General features: G+C 42.6%; 1 long non-coding RNA gene across 1 annotated transcript in view; it reads right to left on the reverse strand.

The window, feature by feature from the left end:
* Window positions 1–2,565: 2,565 nt before the first annotated feature.
* Window positions 2,566–18,533, reverse strand: part of LOC103361868 (uncharacterized) — a 16,089-nt gene continuing 121 nt past the window's right edge. The window contains exons 2-4 of the long non-coding RNA XR_520425.1: window positions 14,541–14,545; window positions 13,446–13,453; window positions 2,566–2,670 (exon numbers count right to left, since the gene is read on the reverse strand). This is a non-coding gene — a long non-coding RNA (uncharacterized LOC103361868). The remainder of the gene's footprint in view (window positions 2,671–13,445; window positions 13,454–14,540; window positions 14,546–18,533) is intronic.

Genomic DNA, 18,533 nt, shown 5'->3' on the forward strand with positions numbered 1-18,533 from the left:
TTAATTGATTAACATAGTAGTTTTGATGAAGTATCATAATTTTAAATTTATATTGAGTTAATTTCCTGATTGAACTGAAAGTAAAACATGATCACAAACATCAACTTCCAACAGTTGTTGCTTTCTTTTTTACGGTTTCTGACAGCAACAACTGCACCTGAATTATCACTGGTGACTAGCATGGACTGTAGTCCAGTTAAAAGCTGCTTATAGTGTTCATCCATTGTTGGGTGTTGTTTTGGTGGCACTTGGATGACCAAAGGCATGTTAGGCACGAGTCAATAAGCTAGTTTGCCCTGCAGGAACTTGCAGGCAGTTTTCGGGGTGCTCCAGCCATTTTGCATGTTCCAGCTGCTAGAAAATCTTTCTGGGTTCTTTTGAGGAGGAGAAAAAAGTGCATTCTCAGGAGTAAAAAACTGCTGTCCATGCATCAAGACTGATTATAGAGGACAGCAAGTGAAGAGTTCATTTGCAAAAACAGATAACTCCATCTTCAAACCTTTAGAAAACCCACTTTTCCATCATCTACTTGAGACAATATCAATCAAACTAAAGTTATCCCTATTTTTGTCACGTCATTTCTACTGAACCAGATCCACTCAACTTCAGTTTGATTGATATTATCTCAAACAAACAACAATAAAAAATTCTGAAAATCTACAAAAATAGAATTATCTGTTTTTGCAAATGAACTCTTCAAGTACATTTTTTCTGCCCTCTCGATTTGTCCTCGTCCAGTAGCAGTCTTCTCTCTAACATTGTCATCTTTAACATCAGATTCACCATATAGGATAAAATACCAAACCTCTAAAGTTCGTTTTCCTTCATGCTGACAGGACTGGAGTTACATCCAGCAACTTCTATTTGTCACTGCATTGATGCATTCCGATTTAGTGTTGTTGGATACCACATCAGGATGGAAACAAAGGCTGAAAAGGTAAATTACAGGGCCGTTTTTCTAAACGTTAGCACCAACTCACCCTGAATTCCTACAGTGGAAAGATACTATATATTCTAGTCAATGTTTGGTTGAAATTAGGGTCTAATTGCTACTTGGTTAGAATGTGCTAATCATAAACAGACGTTACTTTTTGGTGCTGCAATGACAGCACATCTTCGGAAGGACGCTTCCAACACACGATAAAAGAATTACAAACAAATCATCAAAGAAAGACAAATATATGAAAAGAAAAGACATAGTTTAACAAGTTTCTTTCTCCTCTTTTCTCTTCATTTATTCATCTCTCTTTCTCCCTTGTTATCTCTGTTTCTCCCCCCTCTCTCTCTCCCTCACCAATCAATGAAAAGTTTGTTGAAATGTGGAGAAGTCTGGTATGGAATCACACTGAGTCATTCACCAGCTGATCCTGATACAGTTCGTGACTCATGTACATTTGTGTCTCCTCTGTTGTGGTGTGAGGGGCCACTCATCTCTAAATCACTTTTCTGGTTTAGATAATTATTGCTTCATACAGTCTTCATTTCCAATTTTTGCTGTCCCACAAGAGGAAATGTTTATTATATTCTTCTTATTTTCAGCGTGGCAACATAAAAACACAAAAACAAAAACACGGCAGGATTTTATTTGATGTTGGAGAGTTTTGATGACAACAACTCTGCAGATGAAAATTAATCCGAGGCCCCTGATGAGCAAGGAGTTAGTTCATGTGCTGCTCATTGTTCCGATCTTTTCAACGCAGAACCAGAGCATGACAATGACAGCAAAATACGTCCAGTTGTATAATCATATAAGAATTTGGGATTGATGAGGAACTTTATAGTCCCTCAGCTGCTTTGACACTGCTGCTATAAGCACACAAGTAATGATCCAGTCCAAATTTCCAGCTAGTGAACCCAGACGATCTTACAAACTGTAAGCATTTAGCTGGCACAATTTCCAAAAAGCTCTCCATCTACGCGGTACAAATTAAATGTTCCAAAATTGCACCTATAAAAGCAAAAGCAATGGACAAACCAAATTTTGCCACAAGTCTACTCGTGCAGCGATGCACTGCTGCTATTGCTCCTCCCTAACTTACAACACTTCCTGGACGTCCAGTTCTGACTGCTTGCTGATGCACATTTGCGATTTCACAATAGGCCTCAAATGTTAACATAGCGCGAACTTCAAATTATGACCTAACCTTCATGTGGAGGATCATCACTGGGGTGGGTCTGGGGCTCTGACCCAGAGAGCAAACCTCAGTTTTTAATGGATGCACAGCAGCCTCCAAGACCTAAAGAAGGTGCAGGTTCAGTGGCATGTGGGTGCCCAGTGCAGGGATTGCGCACAAGTTTTTTGGTGACAACACAATTGTCACTCTCCTCCTGCCATGCTCTGCAGATTTGACCCTTATACCTGCTCCCTTCAAGTTAAAGGGTCACCGTTTTGATGCAGTGGAACAGATTTAGTGTCCATCACATATGGCCTTAATCCTTTTCAGGACTTTTGAGGTCTTTTGGACCCCAGGCCATTTGGTTTAGGTGACAGGTATTGTTTTGTTTATTATTTTTGAAGATTTTTTTTCAATATAAAAAGAGGGACATTTGTCATGCATTTGGAACCAAAGGTATGACAACTTATCAGAAAAAAAATATTTAATAGTATAAAAGTCTATAATGAATACCAACAAATATTTTGGACATATTCTTTGTTGGGGTCTAATGGACCTCGAAAGACCTTCTACGTATGGCAACATGAAAGTCCTGAATAAGGTTAAAGAAAAGGACTTCCAGGGGCACTACAGTTGTTGCAGGAGCACTGGGAGCAGTGTATGGCAGCACAGAGAGAATACTTCAAATAGGATGGAAGCCAAATATAAAATCAGGCGTGGAAAATACAATGATTTATCATCCTGGCCAATAGTTTCATCCAAACCTATTAAACACAAACTGCCATGCAATAAATGTGAAAACACAGTTCTATTCCAAGAACCAATTCCAAGCGTTCTCCCTCTCTGGCTCATAAACAGCCTGTTGTACCTTGATGATGGAGTTCTTTTGGCCTCCGTTGGTCTCCTGCAGCTACTGTGCATCTTCTGGTACACAATAGTCTGCAGCCACCTGGGAGTCTTGTTGTCGTGTAAAAACAGCCTCAACACTGGTCACCCATCAGATACAACAAAGCAAGGCACTCCTAGCGGTACTCCTGTGACAGACTTCTCAGTTACATCGCCCAACCCTAGCACCTCGTTACAATTTGTTCAGAATCAGAGCTCGGCTGATATTTCAGACAAAAAGACTGAAAACAGTAGAGCTTTGTACAATAATCAGGCTGCCATGAGTATCTGAGTATGTGACTGTGAATAGTGATCACTGTTCTGACAGATTTAGGTTTGGTGTCACTGTGAGAAGTGACAGCAGCTGTTTGCAACACAAGATCATAGACACAAGAAATATATCCGACTGACCTGACTAATAAACTATAAATGTTTGGAACATATGAAAAATGACAACAACATATGCATGCTTGGTATTATTAATATCACATAGTTTACTATCATTTTATTATATGTCTCAGTCAGCCTTAGTGACTTGTTGCTAGCAACTCAAGGTATGTGATAAACCATTAGATCCAATACTGGATTTGATTCCAGAGGCTCATGTTCTCTTGCAGTTTTCAGTTTTAATGGAGCAAAGTAAAATCCTGACTTTTGCATCTGTTTCATGGCCAACTTCAGCTACATCCACTCTGTTTTCAGAAATGGAAAACCCCACTTTTTCTTACTTCAGTCTTTAGTTACAGTCATGTTTATTTGTCATTGATATGATTTTAGTTTTCTTTTAAAATGTCTGTTTTGGCTTTGATAAAAACATGATTTGCTTACATGATATTTGTTACTTGCGTTCCTTATCTGCTCATAAAGACAGTTGAAACTCAGTTTGTCAGCTTTCATGCTCAAGGATGCTTTTGTCATAACTGTCTTACTCTTGTTATTGTTGTTTCCCAGCAACCTTTAAAAACCGGCATCAGAGGAAGAACATTTGAAAATCTGTGATCAATGAGGAGAAAGAATCACATCATGCAGAGGGAGGAGCCACAGCTGTCACATCTGTAAGTAACAACAAACAGAAAAGGACCCAGGGGATGGTAAACTGGGGCCCTGCAATGCTTCGACACTGACACGTCTGAGGGAGTGCAGAAAGCTACAGCAGAAAACTGTCACGCATTAAAATTGAGGAAGCTTTAAAGTTAAGATAAGATTAGGTTTAGGAAAAGAATGTTAGTCATTTTAGCGTCCTCTGAAGTGATGGAAACATATAGTCTGCAGCACAGATGTAATTAGAGCCTGTAACTGGTGGTGCAAAAGCTGTGTTTTCATTGTTTCAGCCAAGAACATCACATCATAACACACACCCAGCTGTACCCACAGGCTCACATTTCACTGTACAGCACAACCCATTCCTCTGTGTGTGTGCTGAAGGAAGCACAGGGGTTGAATGTATGAAACTGAATCCTGTGGGGTCACCGTTTGTTGCATAACACCAACCTTATGTTGACAGTCTGCAGGGAGACACGGCACATGTGCGTCCCGACCTCACTGTCACGAAGATAAACTCGGTTTTGACATGAGAGGGTTGAAAATACATTAAATGTGGGTTTAACTCAACAAGTTACTGTGTACCCGCCGCAGGAGGTGTGCAACAATAAATCACAGTTTAGTAAATAACTGACTCTCTCATGATGTGACAGGGCTATGGTACAGGCGTGGTGAGGTTTACAGACTTGCCACGCATGAAGTATCACCTCATGCTGGAGTGAAAAGGAGGACTGAAAGGGATTAAATGCAGGTCAAGAGTGTTATAGGAAATTCACAGATCCCTCTTGACATGACATTGGTCAATCATTTGCGCTTGGAGATATTTTTCTTGTAGGTGGGTGAAGGCAAAAGGAATGTATCAGGGACTATGATTGGGTGAACTCTTAGTTAGTATTATCACTTTTTTTTACCTGGCAAAAAAACCTCTTAAGCATAGGCTTAAGTTTTGCAAAATCTGTCAAAGTCAAACGCTGTCGCCAGCTTTTTTTGTATTTTGCAGTAACAAATCATTGTAGTGTACTTTTTTGTTTTCTACCTTTTGCTACGCAAAATGCATACAGGTTGGTAGGTCTGGGTTTTGGGAAAGAGCATGGTTGAAGTCAGTAATTTGTTAGTGCCAGAGGACCTTTATTATCATGCTTGCCATAATAAACAGGCAGTTAATGTTACAGAATGATCATGGTTAAAAGAAACAATGCAGACAATCTGTTTAAGCAAGAAAAGAAAATGCGTAGGGCTGCAAGGTGACGCATTTGATAGCACTGTTTCCTTCCAGCAAGAAGGTCACCGGTTCGTGTCCCGGTGGGGACACCGGGATCTTTCTGCGTGGAGCTTATATGTTCTTGCATGTTCTCCCCGTGCAGCGTGGATTCTTTCCAGGTTCTCTGGCTTCCTCCCACACAGTACAAAAACATATTGAGGTTAATTGGTGATTCTAAATTGTCCGTAGCTGTGAATGTGAGTGTGCTTGGTTGTCTGTCTCTAAGTGTAGCCCTGCGTAGTGTGTAGGCCTGTTTCATGAGTTTATTTTTTTAAATAATTCTGTTGAACCATGGTTCAAAAGCAATGTCTGATTTTCATTGGTTTATTTTCATTGAATTTTGTTTTATTCTTTCTTTTGTCAGATTCAAGTTATTTCTGTGACTTTCATAAACCAAGGGTACCAACAATTTTGTCCACGTGTGTATAAGTTGAGTACTGCATATACTGGTGACATTTGTTCATGATGATTTAAGTCTTGTGTCGCTACAACAGTGAACTACAAAGTGTATTTGGATGTGCTCATGTCTTTTAGCACCTCATTTTCGTTATGGCGTGTATTATTGCAGCACCAAAAGGTGCAGTGAAACATTTCGGGCTGCTAGTCCGGAGCCCTGACTGAGGAAAACTAAACTAAAACATCTTAGTTTTGTTGACTACAACTAAGAAAACTTAAATGACTGCACCTTAACTAAGCATGAAATACATTTTCATCTATAAACTCAAACTGGTCATTCTTTTTTTTAATGGAGCATCAATCTCTAACTATTATATTTAATTAATTATATCTGTGTTAAACATTTAACATAACGTTTAATGTGTTGGAGTGATTATAACTGTATTGATGTGAACACTATTTATAAGTCAAACAGTTAGGTAACATTAAAGAAAAACGTGCCAAAAACAACAATGCACAACGACTGTACTTCCATCCACCTGTTTTTATGCACCGTTTTTCATTTGCACATGCAGTAACCTGACTGTAAATGGTGAAAATAACATCAGACCATTTTTAAGCTTAGCTGAAGTGGAAGCACTGACGTGTGCATAAAAAGAAAATTATCTGGAACCTCCCTCAACCTACTTTTACACATGAAAGAAACAGAAGTGTCTGATTTCCATCATGTTTTCCATCATTTGAGGTTTGACTTGAGCTCTTTTAATGACGTTATCCTTCTTCTGTCTTCAGTTTGCAGCCAGCTGGATGAACTCCTCTAACTGTTCGCTTCATCAACCAATTTTGTTATTGTCACAGTATTAACAGTAGGCCAATTTTCTAGAAATTGGTACAACATTCGGGTGCAAAGCACTATCTACAGAAAAATAGAAAGTGAAACATTTATACCTATTTGGAAACAGTAGTTGATGGAAAACCATTACTTGGCATTTTCTTTTGAAGATTTTCTAGAAATTTCAGTTCAAATTTGGTAAAAAGCTTAGCTAATAGGAGTCAAACTATTAAAAGCTGTTTAAAGGGAGGTCTTTTCCAACAAAAACAAAGCCTGATACCGGATGAATATCAGAAACAAAAGATCAACAATCGAGACAAGTGAGAAGACGAACAGACAACAGTGAATCACATCCTGTAAGATCTTTTTTCCAGATATGTGAAACTCGCAGGGTGGAGTCAGAGCGTCAGTTTGTTCTTTTGTCCTGCAGTGTGCTACAGCTGGAAGGTGGACAGGGGCCAAAAACAAGTTTGGTTGCATTTGTTCTGATGTGAGGAGTCTCTTGAGTGTGATAGGATATGATGAGGCAGCAGCTGCAATAAGACTGGATGTATGAAAAGTGGAATCAATCAGCAGGGACAGAACTATACCCTAAAATGTTACCTTAATTTATTCTTTTAGCTTCGAACTGTCAGGGTGGACTGATCCTGACGTTGTTTGTCAGTGTGAACTCCCTGTCAGGTCTTATTGTCACATGCAAGAACCTTCCATTTGAGCTCAACATGTTAAAACTCCTACTTTATTTCAACTGGCTGTATTTCGAATTAATGTGTTGACTGTGTATGTGTAAGCCAACTCAGGAACTTGCAGCTCAAATTAGGAAGGTTCAAGCTTTTGTGCATGTTTTGACTTCAGCAACAGTTGCTGGGGTACCTCTGACAGGGGAGTTTTTTAAAATTATTTTATTTAACCTTTATTTAACTAGGCAAAGACATTAAGAACAAGATTCTTTCTTTTTAGGGCAGGGGGTCTCCAATCCTGGTCCTCGAGAGCCACAGTCCTGCATGTTTTAGATGTTTCCCTCTTCCAACACACCTGATTCAAATGATCAGCTCATCATCAAGCTCTGAAGAAGCCTGATAACGATCATGATCATTTGAATCAGGTGTGTTGGAAGAGGGAAACATCTAAAACATGCAGGACTGTGGCTGTCAAGGACCAGGATTGGAGACCCCTGTTTTAGGGGATAAGAAAGTCCAGAAACTCCAGAACAAGTACATCTGAGTGGTCTTGAAAGGCTGCTGTATGGATCTTGAGGTGGGTCTTGAAGAACACAAAAAGTGACATTTTTTCTTTCCTCTCCAAGTCTTCATTGAATAGCAAAGTTGTCGTCTCAAACATCACCTCAAACAACATAAAATTTGCCCTATAAGGTGGCTTTCCACTGTAGGCACTCAGGACAGACGCAAGGTGGTGTAAATCTTTAGAGTAATAGCCTGTCAGTTGGCCCCCTTAGCCTCTGTGTTTCCATTGCAGTGTAAGTTCCAACAATTTTGAATGTCAAGTTAACTCAGCGAGTACAAAAACAATGACAAAATATAGTTACTGGACATAACTCCAGTTGTATGAGCACGTAGGAACAATGGAGGTTGAAGAATTTAATGTTGTTGATGTCCTTATTTGAGATAAGACTGATAATAAGGACATTGAGAGGGCGAGAAAAAAAAGGCACTTGTTGTCCTCTCTGATTTTAACCAAACAGCATTTCTCCTCTCTAAGTTTAACCAATCAGTGTAAAGACCCACCCAGCAGTTTTCCAGAACAGTTCAGAAATACCTGCCTTTTAGTAGGTACATTTTCTCACCCCACATAAAAACCTTTCTACAAGAACAATTCCTGTGGTTTGAACATGCACAAAACAATCTGCAGCCCTAAAACAATCTGCAAACTTGTAAATTGAAAAACTGCTTAATGTTCTATTTCTAACATGTTCAAAGACCTGGGGCCTCATTTATCATTTATGCGTATGCACAGATATATGCTAGAGCATGCACACGAACATTTCTATGCAAAGTATGGAATTTATCAACTTGTACTTATATTTAGGAATGTGCGTAAATATATGCACAACTCTGACCATACGTACGCACATAATCTAGTGGTAGAATAGTGAAACTACAAATAGAAAGCATTAGGGGATTTTGATCAACAGCACATTCCAGTGTGAGGTTGGAGAATATGTGACATTTCCCAGCCACCACTGAGCAGGATCAAGCCAGCAGCGTTGAATGTCATAACTCCCTGGCCCCAGCCGACATCCAGCTCCCTTACAGCCGTCACTAGCGAGCCCAAATCGAACGGGGACTTAACGCCATCACTGGATTCCCAAACATAAATGGAGCCATAGACTGCACCCACATCGCATTCAAAGCACCAACACTACACAAATTTAGTTTTGTAGATAGAAAAGGGTTTAATTCAAACAACGTACAGATAATTTGCCATGCACATTTGTCGCCATCCAATGTTATTGCCTGGTGGCCTGGAGGAATGCATGACTCATTCATTGAGCAGAACAGTTCTGTGGGTCTCCAAGCAGGAGCTGCTGAAGATGGCTGGCTTATTGGTGAGTGTTACAACGTGTGGAAATGTTTTTGCTGGACTTAGTGTGATTATTAAAACATCTCATCTGTAGGTGAGCAGGGTTATCCACTGGGTGAACGTTTGGTATTAATTCATTCTCCTCCAGTTGCAGTCATTTCTCTTTTATGGGCTGTGATGCGATTTTTGGCATTGAGCTTACTGTCAAACCATTTTTAAAAATTTTGCCAGCAATCTCTCCTCTGACCCAACAGAAATAACTGCGCTGGTTATCTTGTCCCATGCAGCATTTTTTTCTTTCGCTGCTTATCCCAACATTTCATGCACCAAACAATATTTTCTGGTTTGCATCAACCTCGCTGAGAAGTACCTTGATTTCAGTTTCAGAAGAGTTCGTCTTTTTCGCCCTTTTTGCCACGATGATGACGACAAGTGAGGAAAAAATAAATCTTCACTTGCTTTATAAAGAGGTGTGTTGTTGCCGTAAATAGTAATTCAAAGGCGTTTCTGAAGGCAACGTGCACGACCACAGAGGTTAAAAACAAATGTGATTTATCAACACTGATGTACGTACGACCCCCGTATGCACGTTAGATATAGAGATTTTTTTGTACTTACACACACTCTAAATTTCATGTGTACAACAGAATTTAGAACCTTTTCTATGCACTGATCATAAATAACGCCCCTGGAGCAGAGTTATATCCACTAACTATGATTTGTTGTTGTTTTTTGTGCACTCTGAGTTAACATTGCGGTTTGAGTTGTTGGATCATGCTCTTCACGTCAAAAGGAGCCAGTTGAAGTGGGTATGGACATCTGATTCGGATGCCTCCGAAAAGGCTTCCCCTGGAGGTCTTCCAAACACATCTACCTGGGGCAGACCCAGAACCCACTGGAGGGATCATATCTCTCAGCTGGCCTGGGAACGCCTCAGGATCCCCCAGAAAGAGCTGGAAAGCGTCGCCGGGGGGAGTCTGGAATGACCTGCTGCCCCTGCGACCCAACCCTGGATAAGTGGAAGATGGATGGATGAATCCTACTCTGGAAAAAGAAAAGTTGAAAGAAGTGGTTTTGGGGCTGTAAACACTTGTGCCACCTCATGCCTGTCCTGAGTTCCTGCAGAGGAAAGTCAGCTATTGTTAATCTACGATGTTGTATCCATTTCTCATATGTCTGCCCCGGAAGAGAGATCTCTCTTTGGGTTCTCTTCCTGAGGTTTTTGGGAAAGTTTCCTTATCCAAATGAAAGCTTTAAGGACAAACGGTGTTGTATTCTGAAAGAGGAGTTACACAAAACTGTTTATTTCAGAGAATATTCATATTCACTTTTTGTTTTCAGTCAGACAGAAAACAAACACTGATATTCGTCACCTGTAACAGACATTTTGCTAACTGCATATGGAATTTTCATCTGGGGAAGTCAAATATCTTTGGCTTCTACATAAACCAGATACTGTCAAACATACTGTATTGCTTAGGACCAGCTTTTTGTCTGATAGGTGCATACTGCATGTCCTTCATTTGTGTATGGAGTTGTGTGTGGTTTGGACTCCGGGAAAGTTTACAGCTGCTGAATCATAAAAGACTCCAAGACTGATGCATTGGTGCTAAGCCAAGAATATGCTGGCTTACCCTGTTCAGGTTAAGAGGGAGCTGCTGGCGCATGCAAAGGATTTTTTCATGTCTTGTTCATGAACAAGTGTAAAATGGACTCAGATCTTGAAGGAGGCGTTGTACTGGTCTTTCATAGTGAAGAGGGACGCGCTGGCTCTGAGCTTCAGGGACAGAATGAGGAGCTGCATGTTAACCAGGTCAGGGAGTGGGTTAGGATCCTTAATGATAGTAAATAACTGTTATGTTTCTACGTTTTGGCTTCTCAGCCACACTTTAACAGCATTCTAGGTTATTTAAACAGTTTTTTAAAAAAGCCCTCTGAAAAGAAGATTTTTAAAAACATGTACAACAAAGAATTTGGTGAATAATGATGCCACAATTTAAGCCTTTGAACTACAAGCAGTGGTTTTTACTGCTTTATCTGTGCGATATAACAAAGTTATAAAACCATAAACAAAAAAGGGGACTTGTCTCATGCAGGTATCCATTATTTAAGAGGTATGTCAGTAAAGTTCCAGGACTGGTGTCACAAAAGATATATTTCAAATCTGAACTACAAACTTCAAGTTTTCCCTTCAAAATAATCCCCCTGGAGTCTAACGCATTTTCCCAGCCTTCTCTGCCATGCCACCATGCACTCCTGGAAGGATTCTTCCAGGATCCTCCACAGCTCCGTCATCAAAACAGGTCCCCTTAATGACCTCCTTGAGCTTGGGGAAGAGGAAAAAAATCCCACGGAGCCAGGTGGGGTGAGTAGGGAAGTTGCTCCAGCATGGCGATGTTCTTCTCAGTCAGGAACTGTTGGATGCTCAGGGCATTGTGAGCAGGCGCATTGTCATGGTGAAGCAGCCACGACTTGTCCTGCCACAACTCTTGCCTCTTCTTGCGCACTGAACGAAGCAAACGCCGCAGGATCTCTTTGTAGACATGCTGGTTGATCATCTGACAGGGAAAACTCCTAGTTTGTAGTTTGGGTTTGAAATATATCTATTGTGACACCAGTCCTGGAACTTTTCTGACACACCTCATATACAGTACATTGTGGGGGTCTGGAGTCTATTACAGCTGATGTAGGGCAAAGGCAGGGTACATCATGGACAGATCCCCAGTCTATCACAGGGCCAACTCAAAAATTAGAATTACCGATTAACCTCAGCATGTTTTTGAACAGTGCAGTGGAAAAGTTTTTTCACTTTTGTTATACGACTGTCGGTTGCAGCTGAGTCACTTATGGTTTATTTGTGTCAAAGACCGCAGAATTTTTTGTTCTTTGTAGAATCTGGATAAAATGAACAGTTTATTTGGCAAAATCATTAAAATAAGGAATGTAAAATAAGGCGATTTTGATGAAACCATTTTAAACTTAGATTTGTTTAAGTTTCCCAACCCAATAGCACATTATGGATGAGTGGTTTAAGGACCATTGTAAAGTTGAAGGTATTCTTTCTGCTTTTACAGTTTCTGGCTGATAAATCATGTCATTGTGGCATTTTTTTAAGACGACATGTCTCTCAGACTCACCAGCAGGTTTTGTGGTGCAGAGGGTTCATTTGCACATTCTCATTGCTGCTTTGTGTAATGAGCATGTGCCTCAAACAACAACTGTGGATATATAGCAGTTTCTTTAATTAGCGCTAGTTACATATTTACAACTTAACTTATCACCACTTTGCTTTCACACAAGCCCCTCTTTTGTGCGTTACTAACTTGGTCAATCCATAGATTGCCCAAATGCCCAGGTGTTAGTTTTGATTCAGTGTTTGAGTTGTTTGACTGGTACACTCAATAATCTAGTTTCAAACAACTTTAACCTGAATTTTGTTCAATTGAGAGCTCTTATGAAGCTACTTAAGCTTGAATCTGGGCTTTTCTTACTCTTTCTCTACAATTCTAGAAAATCTTTTTAAGGTTTGAATTTTCAAGAAAGCAGCTAGTCAGCTCACAGAATATTTTCCTATATGTTCTTTCTAGTTGAGGCGTTTTTGCAGCACATGGAAAAAAAGACACAAGAATAAATGGAGTAAAATGTGGAGAGATGAGATAATAGAGCAGAGAAGGAGGAGATTCGACTGGAATTCCCCTTCAGTCACATACTGGGACTGATGTTAAACTGGGCTGATGTTAAAGCCTCCATACCTCCCAGCTGCACTCTGACATGCCTGGCAATGGTACTCACACACCATGTCTTTCTGTCTTTGTGAGGACATTCTCTGACAGAATGTTCTAAATTAAAACCTGGTTACAATTTCACCCTAAAAACAAGTCTAAAGGCCCAAACAGGCATTTAAAGGACCAGACAAACGTGTCTTTTGTTTTATGGTTCCAAAATGGAAAAGTATGAATTTAGATATTTGTAATTTCCAGGGCATGGATACATATTTGTGTTTTGTGTAGTCAGAGCCAGCACAGCATAAATGTTTACTGCTCAGTGGGAGAGCGCAGCCCCGAGCAAGCTTGATGTAGTCGAAAACAAAGCAAGAAGTGAGGATGCACATCCAAACACAGAGCTTCCTGTACACATGAGCATCACAGCCTGCACCACAGCTCTGCCTTATAACTGCACCAAACCCAAACCAACTTATTCTAAAAGAAAATACAGCAGTGTCATAGAATCATTTTCTCAACTATCCATCCCTCTGGTGTCCGGCAGTGGGACATTGGCAGCAGATCCTTCAAGTCCTATGGGGTTCCAGGTGGGGTCGACATGGATTCTACATGGCCTGTGAACTCATCCATAGTTCAATGTCCCAGCTGCAAACATCACACACTCAGTCTCTGATCGTCATCTCAGGAGACTTTAATCATACATCACTCTCTACCACTCTCCCCACATTTCAGCCAGTATGTAGACTGCCCAACCAGAGATGGTGGGGCCTTAGACCTGCTATGTGTGGACACCGGGATGCATATTATATTATATTATGCATACTATACTTGTAACTTTAAAGCACCCGCAGGAGCCAGGATCCTCACTTTTTCTCGAGAGGAGCTACTGGCTCTTAAGCCGATGGCACAGGCTGGAATACGACATGACATCCCGGCTGAGCTGAGAAGACGTTACCGGGGCAGCAAGGCTGGCGCTAGGCTAACAGACCGGAGGCATTTCAAACCATCAATCCCGACGGTAATTATGGGAAACGTAAACGCCTTGCAGAACAAGATGGACGAGCTGTCGGTGCTGATCAACCAGCGTATCTACCTGGAGTGCAGCTTGTTCATCCTCTCGGAATCGTGGCTAACCCAGCTAACGTGGACCTGCCGGGCTTCGCTACAGTGAGAGCGGACAGAGATACGAAAGCATGTGGAAAAAGCAGAGGTGGGGGTCTCATCATGTACATTAACAACCGCTGGTGTAATCCAAGTCACGTTTCTGTCAAGGTGGCTCTGTGTTGTCGGGATTTAGAATTGTTAGCCGTTAGCCTGCGGCCATATTACTTGCCACAAGAGTTCAGTCACGTGATCGCGATGTGTGTTTACATCCCCCTGAGTGCCGATGCAGCCGCTGCCTGTGAGAAGATTCACACAGTCACAGCAAGGCTGCAGACCCAACATCCAGAGGCACTCATCATCATCTCTGGGGACTTTAATCACGCCACACTGAACTCTGCCTTGCCTACTTTCCACCAGTTTGTGAACTGCCCCACTAGAAACAACCGGACAATCGACCTCCTGTATGCTAATGTATGGGATGCATACAGAGCCACCCCCCTCCCCCCACTTGGGAAGTCAGACCACAACCTAGTCCTCCTACAGCCTCAGTACACCCCTCTGGTAAAAAGACAGCCAGCCACAACACGCACCGTCAGGAGGTGGTCTCCTGAGGTGGAGGAGGCCCTGAGGGACTGCATGGAAACCACCTCTTGGGATGTTCTGTTTTCCCCCCCATGGTGAGGACATTGAGGGGCTGACCCACTGCCTGACTGACTACCTGAACTTCTGTGTGGATGTAGCCTCTCCTGCTAAGACTGTTCGTTGTTACCCGAACAACAAACCCTGGGTGATGCAGGAGGTCAAAGCTGCACTCAACAGGAAAAAGGTGGCCTTCAGGAACAAAGACAGGGAGGCAGTCAGAGCAGCACAGAGGGAGGTGAAGCTGTGCCTGAAAGAGGCCAAAGACACCTACAGGAGGAAGGTGGTGCAGCAGCTGAGGGACAACAACATGAGGGAGGTCTGGCAGGGTGTGAATACCATCACAGGCTTCAGAACAAAAGCCAGAACAGCAAGGGGGATGGTGGAGGACACAAACAATCTGAATGCCTTCTTCAACCGGTTTGAGCAGCCCATTACTCCCCCACCCTCACCCTCACAGAAAGTCCCCCCTCCCCCCTCCCTCAATGTGCCTCCCTCTCAATGTCAACTCAGCCCCTCAGCCCCTCCCCTTCCCTTACCTCAGCCTGCAGCTGGGGACAGTGCCCACCCTCTGGAAGACATCCTGAATCGTTCCGGTGCCGAAAAAGACCCGACCCAGCGAGCTGAATGACTACTGACCGGTGGCACTCACTTCACACCTGATGAAGACGCTGGAGCGGCTCCTCCTCCACCTCCTCAGGCCCCAGGTTCAACTCAGCCAGGACCCTCTACAATTTGCCTGCCGGGCAAATGTTGGGATGGAGGATGCTGTGCTGTACCTCCTCCATCGAGCCCACTCACACCTGGACAAGGGAAGCGGCACTGTGAGGATTCTTTTTATGGACTCAAGTGCCTTAAATACCATCCAGCCCCCGCTACTGCGGGGAAAGTTAAAAAGGACGGGAGTGGACTCGTGCCTGGTGGACTGGATCTCCGACTACCTCACTGACAGACCACAGTATGTCAGACTGAAAGACACCACATCTGACACTGTGGTCAGCAGTACAGGGGCCCCTCAGGGGACAGTGCTGGCCTCTCTCCTCTTCACCCTGTACACCTCGGACTTCTGTTACAACTCGGAGCTGTGCCACATACAGAAGTATGCAGATGACACAGCCATCATGGGGTGTACCAAGGATGACAGAGAGAGTGAGTACAGGTGTTTGGTGGATGACTTTGTTGTCTGGTGCAAAGAAAACCACCTGCAGCTCAACGCCTCAAAGACAAAGGAACTGGTCATAGACTTCAGGAAATCTGGACAATGCCCACGACCAGTTGTGATTGAGGCACATGAGGTTGAACTTGTACAAAACTACAAGTACCTTGGGCTGTGGCTGGACTGGACATGCAACACAGACTACCTGTACAAGAGGGGACAGAGCAGGCTGTACTTCCTGAGGAGGCTCTGGTCGTTCAACATCTGCAGGAAACTCCTGCGGATGTTCTACCAGTCGACAGTGGCCAGCGTCCTTTTCTACGCCGTGGTGTGCTGGGGCAGCAGCACATCAAAAAGGGATGCATCGAGGCTGGACAAATTAATCAGGCGGGCCAGCTCTGCAGTGGGCATGAAACTGGACTACCTGGTGACAGTGGCAGAGAGGAGGACACTGAACAAACTGCTGGCCATTAGGGACGATGCCAGCCACCCTCTCACACTGTCATCATCGCCCAGAGGAGCCAGTTCAGCGACAGGCTGCCCCTCCCCAGGCACAAAACCAACAAGACCAAAAACTCCTTTGTCCCCCGAGCCATCAAACTGTTCAACTCTGAGCTCTGGGGGAGGGGGAGGAGCAGCAAGAGGTAGGGAGCGAGGGGTGAGGAGTGAGGACATTGGGGTTAGATAGAGCATCAGGCTCTATCACCGGACTGTGTGCAATATTTAGGCACTTTGGCAAATTTTGTTACTGTATCCTGTGTTATTATTGTTATTGTTACTATTGTTGTTGTTACTGTTGTTGCTAATGTTATGTTGGTGTTGTGTTGTTGTCTTTCTCGTACAACAATTTCCCTGAGGTTTGCACCAAAGGGATCAATAAAGTTGTATTCTATTCTATTCTATTCTATTCTATTCTATTCTATATTACTTAATTATTGTTATTTTCTTGTACTTTCTGTATATTTGAATGCTGCTGTGGTGTGTAAATAAGGTATTATTCTATTCTATTCTATTCTATTCCATTCTATTCTATTCTATTCTATTCTATTCTACTCAAGTCGCTCCAGTGCCTCCTTTTGTTGCTGGTCAAATTGGAAGTTGGGGAACTGTGTGAACATCTTGGGCTTTTTTGAGCTGCTCCTGCAAAGTGTTTATATCAGGGTGCTTTATCCTGCCAGGGGAGTCATCGGCATAGGGGGGCTTCGTTGGTCTGCAACAGTGTTTAGGTAGTTGGTACCTGTCAAAGTAATATCCATGTGAAGGTCATCGCCCAAAGTTCCTAACAACATTGCATTCTGGTGGGTGATGGACTCCACCAAGGCTGCCCCTCGTCTCCAATCCTTTTTGTGATTTTCGTGGACAGGATGTCAAGGTGCAGCAGAAGTGAGGATAGTGTCCAGTTTAGGAACTTCACAGTCTCTGCTGTTTGCAGAGAGCATGTTTCTGTTGGTTTCATCAAGCTGTAACCTTTAGCATCTGCTAGGGCACTCTGGGGCCAGAGTCCCCACCTCCAAGTCAGTGTTCTCCAGTGGATTTCTCCTTCTCAGTTGGGGCTGAGGTGCTGCACCAAGGGAAGGAGTTTAAGTATCTCAGAATCTTGTTCATGAGTGACGATAAAATGGAGTGTGTGATGGACAGACGGACTGGTGCAGCATCAGCAATAATGTGTTGGCGATGTACCAGACTGTCTCGGTAAAGCTGAATCGGAAGACGTTTCAACCCTCATCTGTGGTCATGAGTTCTGGGTATTGCCCAAAAGAATGAGATTGCAGGTGTAAGCAGAAATGTGTTCAGCCGTAGAGACAGGGTGAGAAGTTCAGACATCTGAAGGGAGCTTGTAGAGTCACTGCTCCTTTGTGCTGAAAGGATCCAGCTGAGGTGGTTCGGACATCTGATTCGTGCCTATTGAACATGTCACTATCGAGGTTTCCACCCAACTGGGAGGAGACCCTGGGTTAGACCCAGAACTAGCTATTGGGATAGACATATCTAATCTGGCCTGGGAACACCTCAGAATCCCTCAGAATAGGCTGGAAAACATTGCAGGGAAGAAGGATGTCTGGAATGCCCTGCTTAGCCTGTTGCCACCGTGACCGACTCCAGATAAGCCAAAGAAACTCGATGGATGAACACTGCATTGTAATGAGATGCTCATATTGTTCATTTCACCTGCCAGTGGCTTACTGGTGTATATTTATGATTTGTGTGTTGATGTTGGTGTCAGAAAAGCGATTTGTTCTGAAAACCTTTAAGACTTCCATGGACACAGTAAATGAACAAGCTAGCAAATATGATGTGATTATTAAATTATTTAACTTTTTTAAATTCTCTTTTGGTTCTTAATTATAAAAGAGACTAATAAATATGGGGAGAACAATAATCTATTCAGTATGTTCCTAAAAAAATAATACAAGCAGCAGTAGCAGCTGGAATTCTATGAATTGAACTCATCAGGATTTATTGCTAATTCATTGGTATGAGCTACAGCTACTTTATTTATATAATAATCTTCTAGTTGTTTGTACTCAGAAGTCAGTAATGGTCTGAACAAGTTTTAAGTTTCGAAATAGAAAATCTGCACTTTGCAAAAACTATCCTTCCCTTTGAAAATGCTCCCACTCCCAATGTCTGAAACTCAAAGTGGCCCTCACAAAGTTAGAAATATGCAAGCACACTCACACAGATCCATACATCATGTGAATGGTATGCGATTGTGTGTACGTGCACTGAGCCCAGCTCATGTGATTCTGTTGTCATTGACTGGCTGCTAATGCCAAACAGATGAGCCTGTATGTATGTGTGTGTGTGTGTGTGTGTGTGTGTGTGTGTGTGTGTGTGTGTG

This window comes from Stegastes partitus, unplaced genomic scaffold (assembly GCF_000690725.1).
Source record: "Stegastes partitus isolate 25-593 unplaced genomic scaffold, Stegastes_partitus-1.0.2 Scaffold12, whole genome shotgun sequence".
NCBI classification, from domain to species: Eukaryota; Metazoa; Chordata; class Actinopteri; family Pomacentridae; genus Stegastes; species Stegastes partitus.